Source organism: Symphalangus syndactylus, chromosome 14 (genome assembly GCF_028878055.3).
Source record: "Symphalangus syndactylus isolate Jambi chromosome 14, NHGRI_mSymSyn1-v2.1_pri, whole genome shotgun sequence".
Taxonomy (NCBI): Eukaryota; Metazoa; Chordata; class Mammalia; order Primates; family Hylobatidae; genus Symphalangus; species Symphalangus syndactylus.
The window spans coordinates 69,107,148-69,122,850 of NC_072436.2; the positions used below are offsets into that span (position 1 = coordinate 69,107,148).

Sequence of the window (15,703 nt, forward strand, 5' to 3'; positions counted from 1 at the left end):
TGAAAATGAAACAACAGTACCCACTGGGAATGCTGCTATGAAGATTAATTAAAACTGTAAATCCTGACACGCAACAGGTGCTCAAAAAACGCTAAACAGTAAACAAAATGCTTTACTTAATAGGTGTTTCTTCCTTTTAGTAAGACTTGAGTAATTTTTCAAAATTATATTAGACATAGGAGTTAATTGCTTACATCCACCTTTTTTTCAGTATTTCCTATATTGAGATCTAGCAATTTATCAAGCACTTGTTTTGTTTGTTTGTTTGGAGATGGAATTTCACTCTTGTTACCCTGGTTGGAGTGCAATGGCGCAAATCTCGGCTCACTGCAACCTCCACCTCCCGGCTTCAAGCGATTCTCCTACCTCAGCCTCCCGAGTAGCTGGGATTACAGGCATGCACCACCACCCCAGCTAATTTTGTATTTTTAGTAGAGACGGGGTTTCTCCACGTTAGTCAGGCTGGTCTTAAACTCCCGACCTCAGGTGATCCGCCTGCCTTGGCCTCCCAAAGTGCTGGGATTACAGGCGTGAGCCACCGTGCCCGGCCTTATCAAGTACATTTTTAAAGTCACATCAAAATTCATGAATTCAGATGCTGATGAAGCAAAGGATTATCTAAATAATGTATAAAAAGCAAAGTTTTTCTTCAAGTAAACTGTAAGAAAAGGTAGGTGGGGAGTTTATAGACTTGAGAGTTATCAATCGTAACCAATTATAAATGAATTATGAACATTGGTTAGATCCTGACTCCAACAACCTTTACCACATATGCATGGGGGTGGGAGGTAGTGAGTTACAACTGGGGAAATTTGATATCTGTCTGAATATCTGATATTAAAATTAATTACTCATAGTTACTGTTGTTTTGGGTGTAATATGCATTTTTTTCTAAACACTCTAGAGAAAATTCTGAACTATATATTGAACTGATAGAAGGATTTGTTTAAAAAATAAGCAAGTAGAGATGAAACAAGACTGACCATTAGCTAGATAACTGAAACTGGACAGGCACATGAATGAATTAGTATCATTCTCTCTACTTTTGTATATGTTTAAAATTTTCCATAGTAAAATGGTTTTTTTTTTTTTTTGGTAAAAATATTTAAAAGAAAAGTTGGCAACTTTTACTCAGCAGAGACAACAGGCAAATTAGCTAAAAGTTTAATAGACTGTGGAAATAAGATAGGAAATTTTTTTTTAAACTTGAAAGAACAATAAATATATTTTGGTTCAAAAGAATTAAAAAATAATCCAAAATATATGTTCCTCAGGGTAATCATTAAGAAAACAGGCTGGGCGCAGTGGCTCACACCTGTAATCCCAGCAATTTAGGAGGCTAAGGTGGGAGGATGGTTTGAGTCCAGGAGTTTGAGACCAGCCTGGGCAATACAGCAAGACCTTGTCTCTACAAAGTTTTTTTAAAAAGATTAGCCAAGCGTGGTGACGTGTGCCTGTTGTCCCAACTACTCATTAGACTGAGGCAGGAACATCGCTTGCACCCAGGAGGTAGAGGCCGCAGTGAGCCATGGTGGCCTTCAAGAAAGGGTGAGATCCTGTCTCAAAAACAAAGCAAGAAAACATATGTACGTTAAAGCTATTTCTCCTGTTTCCCGGACTTTCTTCTCAAACCAAAACCCTTGTTATTCTTGACCCTCACTGGAGTTTTTTTTTTTTTTGAGAACGGAGTCTAGCTCTGTCGCCCAGGCTGGAGTGCAGTGGCGCAATCTCGGCTCACTGCAACCTCCATCTCCCGGGTTCACGCCACTCTCCTGCCTCAGCCTCCCGAGTCGCTGGGACTACAAGCGCCCGCCACCACGCCCGGCTAATATTTTTTCTATTTTTAGTAGAGATGGGGTTTCACCGTGTTAGCCAGGATGGTCTAGATCTCCTGACCTCATGATCCGCCCACCTAGCCTCCCAAAGTGCTGGGATTACAGGCATGAGCCACCGCGCCCGGCCCTCACCCACATTATTATAGTTGTGTGTTTTATTTCTACATCTCACCTTTTCCTCACTCTTTTTCCTTTCCATTATTCTCCTCTCATCTTCTATATACTTATTTTCCTTCCATTTTAATTTTCCATCACAAATTTCAAAAGACTAAACAAAGTTAAAGCAATTAAGAGTAGATAAGCTGGATACACATGAGGGCTTATTAGCTTTAGCCACAAACATAATTACTTTCAATTTGGAGAGTCTCTAAAACCACTACATTGCAACATTCATTAGCGCCTGTTTCGTTGCAAAACAGCCCAAGCTGTGTTACTGGGTACCAATACTGTAAGTATTGTTTCTAAGTATATAACGCATTTTATTAAGGATTTGAACAAATTTAGTCCAAACCTTAATCAGTATATATTAAGGTACAGTGGAAAGAGCATGATTTAGAGTCCAGCCTCTGGTGACTACCAGCTGAGTTCATTCACTCAACATCTGAGCATCTAATACATACCAGGCACTGGGAAACATACAAAGACCAACATAACAATCATATAAATGTTTACAATATATATTGATAAGTTCTACAAGAGAGGCATGTAAAAAGTTTATAGAAGCACAAAATATTTTAATGAAAGTTAGATTAGATGGCCTTTCAACTCCAAAATTCTATTACTCTAAATCCTTTTAAGCCGTTTAATTAGAAGAGAATACCCACAGATTATAATTTTCTATCAAATGATGCTGCCTAAGCACTTACATTTTGAAATAAAAGTAACAGCTAACAGTAAGCACCTAGTATGTGCCAAGGAATAGAAGCTTTCCATACACTGTCTCACTTAACAGTCACTCACAAAAATCCCAAGCAGGAAGTAATAATGTCACCATTTTAGAGATAAGGAAACAAAAGCTCAGAAAGACTAAAATAATTTACCAAAGTCTCACACGTACTGAGGAAAAGAGAGATGTGAATACAGATCTTCCGATTGCAAAGCCTATTCTCTTTCCGCTAAACTATGTCTCATTTTCTTCCACTACATAAAAACAAAATTTCCAGAGATCACCTACTTAAGAGCACCCAAGAAAAATCCTAAGATAGTCTTTAAGTACAAAGTGATGACTTTTTTAAACTACAGTACCTAAACCTTTTTAGAGTACCTGCCGTACACACCCTCCAAAACAAAATGCAAAAAAAGATTACAAAACAAATACAACCAATATACAATATGTGACCATAAACACATTATGAAAACTAGTTAATAAAAACGAGTAAGATTTTGTGATTTCTTCCAACTGTTATATTTACCCTTTCTTGGTTCCAAGACAAATAAATCCCCATGGAAGGAATGGCCCAGCATATTTTAATGTATAACACGCTGGGACGCCCTGTAATTATTTAGAAGTACATATTACAGAATATGGAGTACAAAATAAAATATAAAATGCTGTCAAATAAACTTTTTTAAAAGACAGCAACATAAATCCACTAAGTCTCGAATGTCTAATCATTAACAAAATTTAAAGCTATTTGAATGTCATTTACATGTTTGTTTTTCTGCGAAAACTTCCTTAAATTCACGTTTTTTTGGTCAATCCTTTTCTCCAGGTTATCAATTTTTACTTGTAAATCTGAACCAGCAAGCACAACATCCCTGAAAAAATAATCCTTTACAACAAATGAGGGAAAAACGCAGAAAATTTTTTGTGCACAATTCCAAAGCTCGTTGGAAAAAGTACTTGAACATAAATCGCTGGATCCTGGTGACAAGTTTTTCATCAGGACTCCTTTAGACTACTACAATTCCTGGTCCTGGCCCCAAACTTCGCCTAAGGGCAAATTTTAAGATTAAGAAAAATTAGCTTCAGGTAGCCTTCACTGTCTAGCTCAATTAATGATTTTGTAATACTAAGTATCCCTCATAAGCAATTACCTCAAATAACAAAACATCTATTTCAAACGTTCTCACGGATTCCAGTTTGTGATATATACATTCCCCCTCCCTTTAAGAGAACGGGGCCCAAGCTAAGAATCACACAAAAACAATTCACTAACGTTCTGTTTTCACAATTCCTCTGAGAAATTTGGAAATAGTGAGGTATCACAACCATTTATGAGTCCTCAGTCTCCCACAGAGGTGACATTTTCTTTGCTTTCATACCTGCACTACGCAGCACAGAACACCAGCCCGCGAAAGCCGCTGGATCCTAGCATTCCCTCCTTCATCCCGACACCCCCTCCCCAGCCCCAAACACAAACACGCTCTTCTCTCCACGCTTCTTGCACAATGTCGCTGGTCAGAGGGCTCAGCTCAAACTCCACCGCCTCTTCGGGCCCGACTGGAACGCTTCCTCCCTGCTCGGCGTTCCCTCACCACCGCTTCCTCGGCTGTCAGGCCCAGCGCAGCCTCGGCAGGCCCTGCGCTGCTGGGGAAGGGGCCGCCTCGGCCTCGCCAAAGAGCTCTTCACGATCCTCGGCCCAGTGCAACGGCGTCAGGCAACTCTTCTCGAGGCAGGGTCCTACACGGGTGCCCGGACGGGACCTCCCGGGTAGCGAAGTGAACAAACGACGCAGCAGGGCAGCACAGCACAGCTTCCCTTCCCTTCCCATCCCGGGGGTCCCCCAACCTCCTCCCGCCCCCGCCGTCTGCCCGCCGCCATTTTGTGCGGAGTCGCTGCGACACAGATACAATAGTCGGCCCGGATCTCACAGGAAGGGCTCAGGACCCCCACGATACCGGCCTCCGCCTTCCAACCCCCTACTCCCCACAGGGCAGCGGGTCCTACCTATGCCTACCCGACTAACAGCTGGATCCCATTCGCGCCCCACACAGTTCAGCACTCAGCCTCCAGTCTCGACGCCGAAAAAGCTACCGCCTCCAAAGAGCTGCACGCATGCGCGCCTCTCCAGCCCCTGCGAGCCCTCGTAGGCTCCCGGCGCCTGCGTACCGCTGGCACCGCGCTCGCCCGAAGCCCGAGGAGAGCCGGACGGAGCTGGCTCCCGGAAGGGGGCGCTCCCGCGTGGTGGCTGGCGGCCAAGGCGCCTGCGGCAAAAAAACAAACAAACAAACAAACAAACAAAAAAAAACTCCAGCGCCGTCTTAACTCCTTTGCTGGTTCTGTGCCTGTCCTCTCCAAACCGCTCATCCTTTTAAGACCTATATTGTCTCACGTCCTTCATGAAGTCTTCCCTGATCATTTGTGCCTTCAATAATAACATTATATGGCCAGGCGCGGTGGCTCACGCCTGTAATCCCAGCACTTTGGGAGACCGAGGTGGGTGGATCATCTGAGGTCAGGAGTTCGAGACCAGCCTGGCCAACAGGGTGAAATCCCGTTACTAAAAACAAAAAATAGCCGGTGGCGCGCGCCACTACTAGGGGTTGCTGAGGCAGGTGAACTGCTTGAACCCGGGAGGCGGAGGTTGCAGTGAGCAGAGATTGCACCACTGCACTCCAGCCTGGGCAACAAAGTGAGACTCCATCTCAAATAATAATAACATTATATTATAACAGGTTATATTCGCGCCTAGCACGTTAATATAATGCTTTGTATAGTCAAGATTTTGCCTGCTTTTATCCTGTCACCTTGCACCTTTTGATCCCTATGGCAATGATGTGTGTCATAGCTACTCAAAACTGTAAATTAGAATTCAACTAAAGCTTATTCAGCTAAAACGTTAACACTCTGAAAATCCTTTTGTCATTTCACAATAAAAAACCCTATCTGTGGGGTAGATATTTGTAATCCTCATTTTACCTATGAAAAACCTTGGGATGACAGACGTTAAAGAACTGTGTTATGCAATGTTTTATCTTCTCAAGGTGACTATACTACACCAATGTGAAAACCCAGTTATTGGACAAAATCTGGTAAAGCTACAAGCCCTGCCATATGCATACCACACAAATCACACCACCCACCCTGAGTCTCACACATCGGTTTTACCTAGCACTCAAGCAGATGCATTTCTTTTATTCACATTAAAACAAGCATTTGAAAGACTAAAAAGAAAAGTCGTTTTAAAAAGATATCTTATCGGATTTTCATTTCAAACCAAAAATCCTGCTAGGAACAACAAACCAAAAACAACAAAGAAAAAGCCAACAAGCTCCCCCTAAACACCAAATAACCCATGTTAACATTTGATGTTTCCTTCTATACATTTCTTTATATTCATACAAACACATTATTTGCATGTAACAGGAAATATTTTCTTTTTTCACACATTAGCTATTTGCTTTTCTGATTACTGACATTTCTCCAAGTAAACCACATAATCCTTTTTAAAATAATTGTATAATATTCATAGTATAGCTGCCTCAGCAATTATTCAACCTGTTGTTGAACACTGAAGTTGTTTCCAGTCTTTTTGCTACTACAAACATTGTTGTATACAAAGACTTACCAAATGATGCTTTAATTTCTAAAGGCTAGAATCATCATACTGGGACTGCTAGATTAAATGTGTATGTGTGTACATACATTTAATTTTAATAGGTGCTGTAGGAAAACTTCCCAAAAAGTTTCTACAAAGTGTCACTTCCACTAAATATGTAAGAAAATAGGCCAGGCAAGGTGGCTCACATCTGTAATCCCAGCACTTTGGGAGGCTAAGGCGGTTGAATCACGAGGTCAGGAGTTCAAGACCAGCCTGACCAACATGGTGAAACCCGATTTCTACTAAAAATACAAAAATTAGCTGGCTGTGGTGGTGCACGCCTGTAATCCCAGCTACTCGGGAGACTGAGGCAGGAGAATCACTTGAACCCAGGAGGCAGAGGTTGCAGTGAGCCGAGATCGCGCCACTGCACTCCAGCCTGGGCAACAGAATCAGACTGTCTCAAAAAAAAAAAAAAAAAAGAAAAGAAAATAACCATTTCCCTACAAACTCACTTCTTTCTCAAACCTGAAATACTTTAAATATCATTGGATTTATCTGTTCTTTAAAGTTTGAAATAATTCACCTTTGAAATATCTTGTTTGGTGCTTTTTCGGAGAGTTGTTCTTCTCTAATTTACTCTTGATACTTTATGATATTTAGTTGGATAAGAATTTCTCTCTTTTCCACAATGAATTTGGTAATTTATCTTTTGCTTGAAAAGCATCCATTTCATCTAGATTTTCAAACATTTCCCTAGAGTTAGGCAAAGTCACTTATGAAATTTCTTTCATTTCCTTTATGTGGGCCCCTTCTATGGCTTTATTTATTTGCACAGCACTTATCACCTTCCTATATACCAATAATTTATTTATTTGTTTCTTCTCCATCTTCTTCCACTAGAAATGTAAGCTCCCTGAGGTCAGGGATATTTGTCTGTTTTCTTCACTGCTTTATTTCCAATACAGAGAATGATACTTGGTACACAGTAGAAAATCAGCAAATATTTCTTGAAAGAATGAATGACTCTGATGGGTGTGTGTGTGTGTGTGTGTGTGTGTGTGTCACTGTCAAGCATCTTTTCATATCTACTAGCCAGGTGTATTTCTTTCTTTTTTTTTTTAAGTCTCCATTTAACAGTTTTATCTGCTGCTAATAAATTGGCAACACAATTTATTAGCAGGGTGAACTCCCAGCCAGGCTCCCGTGTCCAGGCTTTGGCAGGAGCCATGTGTATTTCTTCATTTAAAAAAACTCTTTTTCATATTCTTTGTGTATATTTCTAGTGAAGTGATTGTCTCTTATCAGGAGGTAGATTGTCTCACTATATATATTTGTCAAATATGTGGCAATTAGTTTCTCCTCACTAAAATTTTGTTTCTATCTTTTGCTATTATAAACTAAATGTTCATGAAATCAAATTTATCAACCTTTTCATTTATGACTTCTGAGTTTTCTTTTCATCCCACTCCCTTGAAGCATACACACCCAGAAATTGCACAGAATTCTCCTGAGTTATCTAAACTTCACAGTTCACAATTGTTCACTTTTGTTTACAACCTCACAATTTTATTTTTTATATTTAGATGTTTAATCAATCTAACATAATTTTTATGGTATGAGGTAGATCTAGCTTCATTTTCTTCCAAATGAATAAAGGCAATCATGAAGGTTCCAGTTGTTAAGTAAATCATCCTTTTTCACATAATTGAAATATATCTTCCCCTTAAAAAGCAAACAACAAAAACTATTTCGTTCCCATGTATAAAAATGGATTTATGGCCCTTCTAGTCTGGTTTAATGATCTATTTGTTTACCTCTGAGTCAGGGCCATTTCATTAACTGAGCCAGTAAATATGTATTGTTTATGTTTTTATTTTCTGCATATTATGATGTTTGACATCTTATTAACCTTTCTGGCTGGGGAGAAATTGCCACTCCTGGGGCTAGCCAATTCTTAGAGAAGGCAAAGTTCAGCCAGGAGCTTGACTTTCATATGCAAACTACCAATTCAGAGCCATCCTCCTCTATCTGGCAGGTATACCCCAGGAGGCAATATTCCTCTGCCTTAGTCATCCCAGGGTCAGGTACCAGGCAACCACAGACCTCTCCCATAGCTTAGAGCCTGTGGAAATAATTCAAACTAGCCAGTCCTGAGCTGTTTACCCTGCTCACACAAAAGAACACAGAACAAAATATTACTTGAGGGTGCACTCTGTGCCTGGAACTATTCTAGCCATCAAGGAGTGAGTAGCAAACCAAAAGGCAACACTCACTCCTGCCCTCATGGCACATACGGCCTTGATCAGGGAGACAGACAATTAACAAGTACATTTATACTATGTCAGATGGTGACAAATGCTATGGAGGAAAACAAAGCAAAATCAGGACACGTAACAGAGGCTGCAATTTGAAATGAGATGGTCAAGAAAGGCATCACTAAGAAGACAACATTTGAACAGAAATCTGACAAGTGTGTGAATAAGCAATATAGAATCTAGGAGGAAGAGTATTCCAGGAAGAGTGAAAGTAAAATGTAAAAGCTCTGAGGTGAATGCTAGCTTGCTGTACTTGAGAAAGCAGAAAGGCCAAAGAGGCCACAACAGCATAATTAAGAGGGGACATGGGAGATGAGGTGGAACGGAGCTGGAAACACTTGCTGGATTAGTGTGCTAGGGCTGCCGTAACAAATCACCACAAGTTGGGTGGCTTAGACAACAGAAATTAATTCTCTCCATTCTGGAGGCTTCAAGTCCACAGTCACGGTATCAACAAGTTTGGTTTCCCTTGACATCTCTCTCCTTGGCTTGCAGTTGGCTGCCTTCCCATCGTGTCCTCACATGGTCTTTTCTCTATGCATATGCATCTTCCTCTTATAATAACACTAATCATATTGGATTAGGGCCCCATCCTTATGACCTCATTTAATCATAATCACCTCTTTAAAAGTCCAATCTCCAAATACAGCCACATTCTGAGGTATGTGGGGAGTTAGGGCTTCAACACATAAATTTGGGGAGGACAAAATTCTGTCCATAACATAGGCCATTTTGAAGGCTTTGGTTTTTTACTGTGAATGAAACAGGAAGGTTTTGAGCAAAGGAATAACAAAATTTGACTTACATTACATTGAATATTTACTCTCTGTCACTGTTCTAAGAACTAGAAGATATAACCGTTATCAAATACCTGCCTTCATAGAATTTACATTTTAGCGAAGGAAATAATAAACAAATATATAATGTGGTAATGTAAAATTTTAAAAAATACTAGTTAGGGGGAAAATGATGAGGCAGGGGCTGGGGAATGCTTTAGATAGAGCAGTCAGGGAAATCTCAGATAAGGTGACATCTGAGCAGAGATATAAAGGAAGACAGGGAAAAGACATGTAGATATCTGGAAGAAGAGTTTCCAAACCAGAAGAAACATCAAGTGCCAAAGCCCTGAGGCAAAATGTATTTCAGGACTAACAAGAAGGCCAGCTCAGAGGAAGAATGAAGAGGAAGGATGAGATGAGGATGAAGAACCATCAAGGAACCAGACCACACAAAGCCTTATAGGCCATTTAAGACAATGCATAACACTGAATAAAAAACTGGATTAGAGATCCCAAGAGTTATCCTTCTAGCTCCTTCACTGATACTAACTTCACTGGATTTCAGATTTCTTACATGTAAAATGTGGGAAGAAAGGGTACTAAATTAGCTTTTCCATAAGATGTGAGTCTGGAAATCTATAAACTGAAAAATGCTCACCAATTTATGGCATTCCTAAGAAAATTTCTTTTTTATTTTTGGAGACAGAGTCTCATTCTGTCACCCAGGCTGGAGTATAGTGGCACGATCTCAGCTCACTGCAACCTCCACCTCCCAGGTTCAAGCAATTCTCGTACCTCAGCCTCCTAAGTGGCTGGGATTACAGGCATGAGCCACCATGCCTAGCTAATTTTTGTATTTTTAGTAGAGACAGGGTTTTGCCATGTTGGCCAGGTTGGTCTCAAACTCCTGACCTCAGGTGATCCGCCCACCTCAGCCTCCCAAAGTGCTGGGATTACAGGTGTGAGCCACTGCACCTGGCCAGAAAAATATTTTTTATCTTAGAGTCTACTATATCTAAGCTTTTATGCCTTGTAGTCATGTGGATTATTTCAATAAATCCTTATTCCTATCTAAAAATGTCAATATTCTTGACAAGGAAAAAAAATCTATTCTACTACATATCATCTTCTTCCACAATTCCCCACTTTCTTCCCTCACCCACTCTGTTTTCTGATTGGCCAGACAACAAGCATTGAGCAGCTCTATCCAGAGCTCAGCTTCTGCCTGCTCAGCACAGTCACAGCTCAACGCGTGATTAGAAAACAGAACAGTCATCACAAACTTTGTTAACATAAATGGGGCTCTGTCTCAATGACATAGAGAATCTCATCACCATTTCAGCTCAAGTGCAAGTTCCTAATAAATAGGATCTGGGGGCAACTATGGCCTTTTTGTATTTAGAAACTAAATCTAAGAATTGGGATAGATAAAGGGCCATGATGAAAAGTGTGAGAAATCCCAGAGTCATTTCCTGTCCTGAAAAAGGAGAAAAATATCAAGAAAACTTGATTCTAACTGATCCTTAAATTTTGCAGACTATAAGGTGCAACCAGACATAATATATGGAGACGTTATTTTTCTGAGTTTTTTTTTTTTTTTTTTGAGACGGAGTCTTGCTCTTTCACCCAGGCTGGAGTGCAGTGGCGCAATCTTGGCTCACTGCAGGCTCCGCCCCCCGGGGTTCATGCCATTCTCCTGCCTCAGCCTCCCGCGTAGCTGGGACTACAGGCGCCCGCCACCTCGCCCGGCTAATTTTTTGTATTTTTAGTAGAGACGGGGTTTCACCGTGTTAGCCAGGATGGTCTCGATCTCCTGACCTCGTGATCCGCCCGCCTCGGCCTCCCAAAGTGCTGGGATTACAGGTGTGAGCCACCGCGCCCGGCCTATTTTTCTGAGTTTTAATCAAAGATAATGCAATGGCAAACAGAAATCAGTTTGTCTCTTCTTGTTAAGGTAGTTTTAAGATATGTTCATGATTTCTTTAATACACTTCACTTCAAGAGGTGGCGCCTAATTCCCTTTCCCTTGAATGTGAGTCAGACTTAGTAAATTGTTTTTAACGAAGATAATGTGGTGGAAGTGATGCTATGTGACTTCCAAGGCTATACCATAAAAAGGAGAGCTTCTGCCTGACGGTTCCTAACTCCTGGATTACTTACCCTCAGGAAAGCCAGCTGCCATGTTGTGAGAACATCCAAATAGCCTGTTAAACAGAAGCCATAAGGTGTGCCAGGTGCAGTGGCTCATGATTGTAATCCCAGTACTTTGGTAAGCCTGCGTGGAGGGATTGCCTGAGCCCAGGAGTTCAAGACCAGTCTAGGCAACATAGCAAGACCCCATCTTTACAAAAAATCATTTAAAAATTAGCCAGGCATGGTGGCTTATCTGTAGTCCCAGCTACTTGGGAGGCTGAGGAAGGAGGATCACTTGAACCCAGGAGTTCCAGGCTGCAGTGAGCTATGATCACACCACTACACTCCAGTCTGTGTGAAAGAGCAAGGCCCTGCCGCTTAAAAAAAAAAAAAAAAAAAAAAAAAAAAGAGAGAAAAGTGCCAGCCATTTCAGTGAGCCACTTTGGAGACAGAACCTCCAGCCTTAATTAAGCTTTCAGTTGACTATAGCTTAGGTAGATGTCCTCAAAGCAATTTCTTGAGAGACATTGAGGAACAACTGCCTAGCTAAGTTACCTCTGAATTCCTGACTCATAGATGAGGATAAAAAACGTATATTGTTGTTTTAAGCCATTAAGTTTTTGGGTAATCTTTAATACAGCAGTACATAACTATACAGCAGTATATAACTAATATACTTGTTATATGAAGACTATGAAGTCAATTCATTAAAACCATGACTCAAAATCATTATACATCTATCAGTGGAAAACAAGCTGGGATTTAGAAACAATACAATTTTGACTTGAGTCCAACTTAAGCAATATTAATAATTAGTTTCCTCAAGCATAAAATAATAATCCTTTACCTGCAGGATCATCATCTTATGAACCTCTTACCCTGATAGCACTGTGTACACAGTCTACACACTAGCTACAAAAGCAATTCAAGATATGGAAAATCATGGCGGACAGGAGGTAGGACGAGACTGCAGCTCCTACTTGGATGGACAGAACAGCGTGTGAAGGCTCACATCATGAACTTTTGCTCCAGAATGACTGCAAGAATACATTAGGAAAGCCAAGAGAACCCACAGACCCTCTGAAGGAAGCGGATTGCTCCTGTAGGACCCAAGAGATACCCCCCCAAATCCTGTGAGTGCCCAAACTGTGGAAGTGGGAAAGGGAGATCATCTGCCCCCAAACACACACCCCCACCGGGGAACCTGAAGGTCTGGATTACGGGAGAAGATTCTGACCTTACATGGAGCTGAGTCTATTTAGAGAGCCAAATGAAATACAGGGGTAGAGAAAGCAGCAGGAAAAGCCCTATAGGCTCACTGGGTCCCCCAGCAAGTCATTTCTGCCTCGCCTCACAGGGGTCCTTGAGGAGGGCTGCCAGAGGCACGGGGAAAAGGCCACAGGGAAAAGGAAACCTCCTGCTGAACTTTGTAACAAATTCAACCAGTCAAGAAGTCTTCTGGCCAGAACACAGGCTAGGACATGAATCCAGTGTGCAGACTCCACAGGCAGGAGAAGAAGGAAAGCCCTACTTACTTCTGCAGCTGGGAGGCAGGTAGCCTGGGGCAAGTTCTCAGGCCTGCTTGCCCACTGCCTGGAAACAGACTCAGTGCTGTTGTGGGGAGCACAGTGGGAGTGAGACTGGCCCTCTGGGTTGTGTGGGAGCTGGGTGAGGCCTGTGACTGCTGCCTTTCCCCCCACTTCCCTGACAACCTGCATGACACAGGAGAGGCAGCCATAATCCTCCTAGGAACATAACTGCATTGACCTGGGAACCTCACTCACCCCCATCCCCACAACAGCAGCATGCTGCAAGACTTGCCCAAGTAGAGTCTGAGCTCAGACACACCTAGCTCTTTCCCCACCTAATTGTCATTCCCTACCTACCCTGGTAACTAAAGACAAAGGGCATATACTCTTGGGAGTTTTAGGGCCCCTCCCACCACCTGTTCCTCCCCATACTACCACAGCTGATGCTCTCTTGAAAGCACCACCTCCCAGCAGGAGGCCAACCAGCACAAAAATAGTGTACTAATCAACCAAAGCTAATGACCCTCACAGAGTCCATTTCAACCCTGCTACTTCCACCAGAGCAGGTGCCAATATCCATGGCTGAGAGAACCACAGACAGTTCACATCACAGGACTCTGCAGAAAACCCTCAGAACCAGCAGGGAGCCTGGAAGACTTGCTGGGTGACTAGATCCAGAAGAGAGATAACAATCACTACAGCTCAGCTCTCAGGAAGCCACATCCCTGGGAAAAGGGGGAGAGTACTACATCAAGGAAACACTCATGGGACAAAAGAATCTGAACAACAGCCTTGAGCCCTAGACCTTCCCTGACAAGAGCCTACCCAAATGAGAAGGAACCAGAAAATCAACTCTGGTAATAGGATAAAACAAGGTTCTTTAACACCTCCCAAAAATTACACTAGATCACCAGCAATGGAACCAAACCAAGAAGAAATCCATGACCTACCTGAAAAGCATTCAGAAGGTTAGTTATTAAGCTAATCAGAGAGGCACCAGAGAAAGGCGAAGGCCAATGAAAGGAAATTTTTTAAAATGATACAAGAAGTGAAGGGTGAAATATTCAATGAAATAGGAAGCATAAATAAAAAACAATCAAAACTTCAGGAAACAATGGATGCACTTATAGAAATGCAAAATGCTCTGGAAAGTCTCAGCAACACAATCAAACAAGCAGAAGAAAGAACTTCAGAGCTCGAAGACAAGGTTTTTGAATTGACCCAATCCAACAAAAAGAAAGAAGAGTAAGAAAATATGAGCAAAGCCTCCAAGAAGTCTGAGATTGTGTTAAATGACCAAACCTAAGAATAATCAGCATCCTTGAAAAAGAAGAGAAACCTAAAGGTTTGGAAAACATATTTGGGGGAATAATTGAGGAAAACTTCCCTGGTCTTGCTAGAGAACTAGATATCCAAATACAAGAAACTCAAAGAACATCTGGGAAATTCATCGCAAAAAGATCATCACCCAGGCACATTGTCATCAGGTTATATAAAGTTAAGACAAAGAAAGAATCTTAAGAACTGTGAGGCAAAAACACCAGGTAACCTATAAAGGAAAACCTATCAGATTAACAGCACATTTCTCAGCAGAAACCCCACAACCTAGAAGTGATTGGGGCCCTATCTTCAGCCTCCTCAAACAAAACAATTATCAGCCAATAGGCCAGGTGTGGTGGCTCACACCTGTAATCCCAGCACTTTGGGAGGCCTAGGTGGGCAGATCACAAGGGTAGGAGTTTGAGACCAGCCTGGCCAACATGGTGAAACCCCATCTCTACCAAAAATACAAAAATTAGCTGGTCGTGGTGGCACATGTCTGTGATCCAAGCTACTCAGGAGGCTGAGACAGGAGAATTGCTTGAACCCAGGAGGCAGAGGTTGCAGGGAGGTGACATCGCAGCATTGCACTCCAGCCTGAGCGGCAGAGCGAGACTCCATCTCAAAAAAAAAAAAAAAAAAATTATCAGCCAAGAATTTTGTACCCGGCAAAACTAAGCTTCATAAGTAAAGATAAAGTCTTTTTCACACAATGCTGAAAGAATTCACAACTACCAAACCAGCACTACAAGAACTGCTAAAAGGGGCTCTAAATCTTGAAACAAATCCTGGAAACACATCAAAACAGAACCTCTTTAAACCATAAATCTCACAGAACCTATAAAACAAACAAAAAAACGCAAGGTCTACAGACAACAAATGAAACAATTAATGAACAGAATGGTCCTCACATCTCAATACTAACATTGCATGTAAATGGCCTAAATGCTCCACTTAAAAAATACAGAATTGCAGAATGGATAAGAAGTTACCAACCAGCTATCTGCTGCCTTCAAGAGACACACCAAAAGCAAACAGGAGTAGCTATTCTTATATCAGATAAAACAAACTTTAAAGCAACAGCAGTTTAAAAAGACAAAAAGGAACATTATATAATGATAAAAGGCCTTGTCTAACAGGAAAATATCATAATCCTAAACATATGCACCTAACACTGGAGCTCCCAAATTTATAAAACAATTACTAATAGACCTAAGAAATGAGATAGACAGCAACACAATAATAGTGGGGGACTTCAGTGCTCCACTGACAGCATTAGACATGTCATCAAGATAAAGTCAACAA

General features: G+C 41.5%; 1 protein-coding gene across 5 annotated transcripts in view; it reads right to left on the bottom strand.

The window, feature by feature from the left end:
- ZNF638 (zinc finger protein 638) overlaps positions 1–15,703 on the bottom strand; it is a 154,257-nt gene that overhangs the window by 92,869 nt on the left and 45,685 nt on the right. The window contains exon 1 of one of the 5 annotated variants that reach the window (XM_055242707.2): positions 4,736–4,856. The exons of 3 other annotated variants lie outside the window; for them this stretch is intronic. The gene's annotated coding sequence lies outside the window, so the exon portion shown is untranslated. Of the gene's footprint in view, positions 1–4,725; positions 4,857–15,703 lie in introns of those variants that run through there. One more of the 5 variants, XM_063617846.1, reaches the window with a different exon arrangement.